Raw genomic sequence first — 8,042 nt, 5'->3', positions numbered from 1 at the left:
ATTTTATAAAAACTAAAATAGTAAAGTCACTTGCCATACTTTATAAGGTGAAAGAATTTTTAAATAAATGTTCACTATACATGTTGTACTGTTCCTTTATACTTCCATATATAACATACTGTGTGGAGGTGTGGGGAAACGCATACATAACAAACACTAATCCGATATTCCTTCTACAAAAAAGAGCAATAAGAATTGTAAATAAAACAAGCTATAGAGAACCAACAAACCAACTCTTTATTACATTAAAAACACTCAAATTCAAAGACCTGGTTGATCTCAAAACAGCTCAATTAATGTACAAAGCAGAATACAAATTATTACCCCACAACATCCAAAAGTTGTTCCAAGCAAGGGAGAGCCATTATGATTTGCGAGGGGTCTGTATGTTTGGTCAGCAACTAGTAAGGACAAATGTAAAACATCACTGTGTTTCTGTTAAAGGGGTGATTTTGTGGAACAATTTAAGAGATGAATTAAAGCTAAGTGCTTCATGGAATAATTTCAAGCAGATGTTCAAAAAGGACACAATTAATAGATATAGGTTAGAATAGCTGTATACAGCAGATTTGGTTGAGATCTAAAAGATCTATTGAGTATATATTAGGCTTGATTGATTCAGGCTGTTTTTTCTTTTGTTGTTTGATACAGGGTGAATATCCCTGGGGCAGAAGCCTTATTATGAACATGATGATTGTTATTTAAGAAAATTAATGATGGGGGTAGGACTTGATAAGTTGTTCAAACTTCTTCCTACTCCTTTTTCGAACATGAACTTTAATTTAAGGATGTTTTTCAATATAATTATGTTGCAGTTTGTATTTTATTTTATCTTCCTTTTATTTCCTTTGTCTTTTTATACTAATTTTAAATGTTCGAAATAAAGAAATAAATGAAATGAAATTGTTAAACCCTGATGAAGACCTAGTAGGTCGAAACGCGTCGGTCAACTTGTTGCCTTGCTCAAATAAATTATATATTTTTTCACCAGCGACGGGAGTGCCTTGGAAATTCCTTCTCTGTAAGTCTGCTGTCTACACCTTTGGAACTTAGCAGTACTTCATTGAAACATTTTGTGTTCATATATTCCTACCTGTATCACCAAAGAGCACCTGTCTCTGAGAGCCTACTGATCCCTGCAGCGCTTCTTTTTTCTCTTTTTGTGTATATTCATAGTCAGTGTTGCTCAAACTTTTTCATGTGAAGGACCCCCAAAATGATATGTATTTGGCCATGGACCCCCATCTCAAATTATGTAGTTCCATGGACCCCCCAGAAGCAAAGTTTGAGTTCTAAATGTTCGCTTAAAAAATACACATATTCAACGATTTGCACACATTTTCACGACTTTTCAAAAATAGCAGATCTACAAGCTCGCAGCGCGCAAACAAGGACATGCATGAAGCATAACATACCCAAATTACAGTAATAAAAGTAGTGACTTTCACGCTTTAAAACGTCCCTAAAATATTCGTGACATGTTTTTGGCTTTGGTTTGATTTCAACCAAACTTCAATATTTTGAGACCAGTTTGTTCTTTTTATTTCAAAGTGAGGTCCGGGGACCCTCTGGGGTTTTTGAGGGGGTTCCAGGGAGGCCCCAACAAAATTGGTTTGTGTAGTGTGTGGGTGCCCACACTTTTTTGAGCGGTGGTCACACCGTCTCCTATACGTGGCCGTGTGTGTGGGTATGCGTGCGTGTCTGTCTGTCTGTCTGTCTGTCTGTCTGTCTGTCTGTCTGTCTGTATGTAGCCTGCAACACCTTTTCTGACCACACATCTTAAGGGAGGGGCGCTGTTGTTCAGGCCAGGCTTTCTGGGAACTCACATTGACAAGCACGCACGCACACACACACACACACACACACACACACACACACACACACACACACACACACACACACACACACACACACACACACACACACACACACACAGCCTCCACCGCTCAGTTCACACGAGTGATTTTTGACTTGAGAGCTACTTTTAAAACGACCAGCTCACCATGATATACCCACCCAAAATAGCAGATGTACAAGTTTGCAGCGTGGCACGCTTATGATACACTATAAATTATCATAATGTATTATTGTGAAAATTATAATACACTATAATATGATACACTATAACACAATAGAATCTATTATTATGTATTACAACTATATCCTGGTGGTCTAAATGAAACATTAGTGAGTGATCAATCATTATGAAGTGTTTGGCCCTGTTTGGCCTAGCTCAGACCTACTCTGAATTGGATTAGTTTTAGTACCATGTTTAGTACCACTTTCACACCACTCTACCCAGGTCCTTGTAGTGGAAAACCTGGCACAAGTGGGCGGTGTGGAGTGGTGTGGTGTTGGGCCATGTCAGTGGAAAAGGGGCTTATGTTACATGTCAATTACAATGGTTGCATAACCCCTTAATACTTTTTAATCTTTTTCAAGCCTTTTTTTTTCTAGCCTTTGTCTGTCTGTTGTTCAATGCACGGAACAACCTGTTTCACCCACGGGTGACATGCTATACACACATCTGTAATATTCTTGGAATGTTGGTTCGTTGCAGCTGAACCAGAGCGCGACAGGCAAAAAAATATGTTCTGGAAAAATCTCGCCCGTCGTTTTAATTGCATTTCGTCGTTGTCGGGTGGAAACCTTGTATGTCCGTCCGTTTCGTATTTATCATTTTAAAAATGATCTAAACTAGTGAAAATAGACGATCTACAAGAACACAAGATCAGCTATTTTCACTAGCGTTGTGCAATAGTCTTGTGTGATGAACCAGGGCTTTACCTTACAGAAAAAGAAACACATTTGAAACTTGGAGATACATGGTTTCTGCCCGACAGTGACAGTGACAGCAAACTCTGGATTTTTATGATAACTGCAGTTGTACTTAACTCTGAGTCACTACAACACAGTCTATGAAATGAACAAAAGGTTGTCAGTCCTGTCCATTAGAGATGCGCGGATAGCGGTTTTAGCCGCGGTGGACCGCGGTGATCCGCGGTGCAGTCGGATTTGGATCAATCAAATATAATTATTAATTAATTTCGGATATCCGTGGATGAAATAATGCAGGAAATAAATTATGGCCTAATATATCTATCAATAGAAAGCGAAATCTAGGTATGCTTGTGTCTGTGTTGGTGTGTGTTATTTTGTATAATTTGTAAAGTAACCATCATTTTTCATGAGGCAATGTGCAGTCCACGATAAAACTAAACAGCTGTGTCCACTTAAACGGCATCACGGCATGCATCGTCGCACTCATTACCTCTGGTCTGCGCTAAAAAGTGAATCTCTCTCAGCTCCATGGTCCATATTGTAAAGTACTGTACAGTAGGTAAGTTAAACTTCCCACTAAGTTGTGTTTGTTCCTCTCTCTTTCGCTCTCTCCCTCGCTCTCTCTTTCTCTCGTGTGTCTGACTCTGTCTGCCTGCATGTCTGTCTGCATCGACGCGCAGCACCGACTCCAAAAAAAAAAGAAAGAAAAAAAGACGAACGGAGACATTCCGTAGGCTAGATCAATGCATTTCTGTGATCGCACAACTAAGAAAACTAACAGGGAATAGCCTACCAGAAAATAATATTAGCCTAATAATAAGGGTAATAATAATAATAATAATACTTTTGAAGTTGCGAATGAGGATGGTGCGGATTTATAAATTGGATGATATAATTAATGCGGTTGGATAATGGGCGGATAATGAATTTGCGCGGATGGATTCGGATGACTTCAGAAGCCTATCCGCGCATCACTACTGTCCATCCATCCTATAATGATTTTTCCCTTCTCTGCATTTATCTGTCAATCTGAACTTGCACACAGACCTTGCCCATTATGTATTTATGTATTTATTTGGGCTAATGTATTTGACTTTCTCCCATCTCCCGCATTTAAGCTGTTTATTAGCATTTTCACCACAGGCTGTGAGATCTGTAGTCACACGGACGGTGAGTGACAAAAAAAACAACAACTTATGTAGGCCCAAATATGTGTTTAAAGTGCTTTTGGCCTTTTTTTGCATTGACCAGGTTGCTTATTTTTCTTGCTAAAGCTGGTTGCAGACTGCACAGCGCTTTTTCGTTGCATTTTAGAAATCCGAAATCGGGAGGCCAGGCAGAGAGAGAGAGAGAGAGAGAGAGAGAGAAAAATACATATATTCAAAGATTTGCACACATTTAAAAAAAAAAAAAAAAGCAGATCTACAAGCTCGCAGCGCGGCACTCGGTGCCACGCTGTGAGCTTGTATATCTGAGTGAGCTTGTATATCTGAGTGGGGCTATGTGTGGGTCTGTAGCCGCTGTTTGGGTCTCAAGTCTGTAGCCGCTGTTTGGGTCTCAAGTCTGATAGTCAAGTGGCTGGCATCCGGTTTCTAAATTGAGGCCATATAGGAAGTGACAGTTCATTCATATTCCCCCCCTTTGCTGGCTGCATAAGCAATAACTCTAGTAAGGTTCTGACTGGACTTTACACTTGATTTATTACTTTAATAAACATAGTCAAAAATACTTTATGCTTTCAAAATACAACATAAAGAAGACTAATAACATTAGGCAGAAGGGATAAGGGTAAGACTAATAACATTAGGCAGAAGGGATAAGGGTAAGACTAATAACATTAGGCAGAAGGGATAAGGGTAAGACTAATAACATTAGGCAGAAGGGATAAGGGTAAGACTAATAACATTAGGCAGAAGGGATAAGGGTAAGACTAATAACATTAGGCAGAAGGGATAAGGGTAAGACTAATAACATTAGGCAGAAGGGATAAGGGTAAGACTAATAACATTAGGCAGAAGGGATAAGGGTAAGACTAATAACATTAGGCAGAAGGGATAAGGGTAAGACTAATAACATTAGGCAGAAGGGATAAGGGTAAGACTAATAACATTAGGCAGAAGGGATAAGGGTAAGACTAATAACATTAGGCAGAATGGATAAGGGTGCACAAGATAGCAAAAGAAGGCAATGGAAAAGGGGTACGAGGAGTTGTATGAGAGAGTTGGGAGACCAGAGAAGGAGAAAAGGGCAGAGGGGCCGAGTAGATAGATATACCTTTATTATCCCAAGGGGGGAAATCAGTTGCCCAGAGGCAGCACAGCAGTATAAGGTTATTTACAAAGTATGAGAAAGATAAAAAGAAAAAAAAAACAAGAACAGAGTACAGTAAGTACAGTAAGAGCAAGGTACAACAAGAAAGGGAACGAATAATATATATACATAAAGTGACCTAAAGCACAACTATCAATATAATACAGTGCCCAGATCAAGGTGACCATACATAAAGTGTCCTATAAGCACAACTATCAATATAATACAGTGCCCAAATCAAAGTGACCATAACAGTCAATGCTAGTTAGTGCAACAAGTATCACTACATCATGTCAAACACAAGCAGAAATACAAAAAAAAGAAAAAAAAAATACTAACCCAACCTAATAGTGCAGTGTCCAAGGTCAGAGCGATAAAAATCACACTCGTGTGAACTGAGCGGTGGTGTGTGTGTGTGTGTGTGTGTGTGTGTGTGTGTGTGCGTGCGTGCGTGCGTGCGTGCGTGCGTGCGTGCGTGCGTGCGTGCGTGCGTGCGTGCGTGTGTGTGTGTGTGTGTGTGTGTGCAACAGCGCCCCTCCCTTAACATGTGTGGTCAGAAAAGGTTACTGCAGGGCCAGGCTACGGACACGGAGACATACATACATACAGACAAACAGACAAACAGACAGACAGACAGACAGACCCACACACACGGCCACGTATAGGAGCGTTGTGACCACCGCTCAAAAAAGGCTACCGTCGTCCTACGTTAGGAAGGTAGTCCTTGTCAATCGACAGTTGTGTGTCTCGTTGTACAGCTTGAGAGCAGCCGGTACAAAAGACTATCCTAGTCTCTCGCATCTCCGTCCTGGTAGGATGTGCAACAGGTTAGGGCAGGGGTCTTCAACGATTTTTTTCCTCTTTTTTTTATATTAACCACTTGAACTGTAACAACCATATTCTGAGAACTTTAGCCAAAAATAGCAGATCTACAAGCTCACGACGCCTCGCAGCGTGAGGCGTTGTGAGCTTGTAGATTGTCTATTTTAGGCTAAGGGGTTTGGTGTGGAGGGGGAAAAGAGCAGACAAAGTACAGAGTGAAAGGTCAAGTTTACTATGTACAGTATTGACGGTTCAAGTGGTTAAATATCCGAAAACACACATTGACATGAATCCTAAATAGGCTACACCGATGATTGTGCTGTCAAACAATGAAACTACAGTACATGGACTCTACAAAAGTGTTGTGGGGGTCCCTGCTTCATCTTTCTCTCAACTAAGGGGTCCTTGGACTGAAAACGTTGAAGACCCCTGGTTAGGGTGATGAAGGTTAGAGATGGAAATGTGCTCGCCAGGGACGTGCAGAGAATGTTAGAGAGGCAGGGGCTGACATGTCTTAAAAGGGCCTTTTGGTGAAAATATTGAAAATAGCAGACCTCTGTGGAGGTCAGCTATTCCGGTGCTTGACACCACACTGAACTAAGGCATGATCAAGTCAATACTGGAGATGTGGCGTAACGGCATGGATTTCTACACAGAAAGGGCAATTCTTTGGAATACTGCCTTCAGGTATGGCATGGAAAGAGGGAATTTGCATTTCTTTCACCATGGTAAAAACTGCATTCATGGTTCTGGAGAGGGCACTTTTTTACAGACGGATAAAAGGGCAGGGGCTCAAGCCCCCGTTGATGTCTATGTGTGCACTGGTGCTCACAAGCGAAGAGAGTGAACATGGAATCATCGGAATGAGTCCTTTGAGGGGCTGATGATGAATGAAGAAAATGAAAGAGAGAGAGAGAGAGAGAGAGAGAGAGAGGAGAGAGAGAGAGAGAGAAGAGAGAGAGAGAGAGAGAGAGAGGAGGATTTGGAGGAAGCGCTTCATGGATCAAGTGGCGCTCTAGACCAGTGGTTCTCAACCTGTGGGTCGGGACCTCCGGGGGTGGGGGGGGGGGGGGGGGGGTGTCCAGATGATTGCATCGCATTTACTATCAAACCCTGCACAAAGTGTAAGTCCCGTCAGTCAGTCAGTCAGTCAGTCAGTCAGTCAGTCAGTCTGTCTGTCACACCTCACACGTCACACTCTTGCCCTGCTCATATCTCCGCAACCGTTGCCCCGATCCATGCCAAATTTTGCACACATCTCATGTGTGCAAACTCATTTCTCACATGGCCCTCTTCTAGCGCCACCATGAGGCCGATTCTTGCAAAACACATTTTTGGACACTGCTCCTACAATTTTTGCCCTAAAATCACGCAAATCGGTACACAGTATGTCTACACTCATCCCATCAACATGAATCTCTCCCATATAGCGCCACCTCCAGGCCGATTTTTAAAAACACATTTTTGGACACTGCTCCTACAGATTTTGCCCTAAAATCACGAAAATCACTACACAGTATGTCTACACTCATGTCATCAACATGGATCAGGAAGATTTTGGCAAAACACATTTTTGCCCTATTTGTGGAGATAAGTGACCTACGGTCGCTTATCTCCCGATTAGGGAGTGTTACTGGTTAACTTAATGTGCAACATTGTTTTCTCTCTCAACAGTAAACAAATCAACATAAAGTTTAAGTGTATAGAGGGTATCTGTACATTTCTAAAGTGACAATTTACATGCTCACAACGCGTTGTGAGCAGGTAGATCTGCTATTTTCACAATAGAACCGTGATACACAAAATACTCTTAGTGCTCGTCAGGATGGGGGGGGTCCCAGTTAAAATATGATTATTTTGGGGGTCGCGGCCTGAAATGGTTGAGAACCATTGTCATAGAGCACCGAAACTTGACATAATTTACACATCCTACCAGGTCCCCCCCCCCCCCCCCCCCCCCATTCTGAATTCCCATTTGCGTCATTTAAAAACATAAACAAATGATCTCAGCGTTTTGACTCATACGGATGTGAAGAATCAACTGATGGTGAGAAAACTTACTGTCGTCGAATTAGTTACATTTTTGCCGGAAACAGACTGACTATCATAAACGATACAGAGCCACCTCC

Source organism: Nannobrachium achirus (assembly GCF_963921795.1).
Source record: "Nannobrachium achirus genome assembly, chromosome: 14".
Classification (NCBI taxonomy): domain Eukaryota; kingdom Metazoa; phylum Chordata; class Actinopteri; order Myctophiformes; family Myctophidae; genus Nannobrachium; species Nannobrachium achirus.
This window is presented reverse-complemented; position numbering follows the sequence as displayed.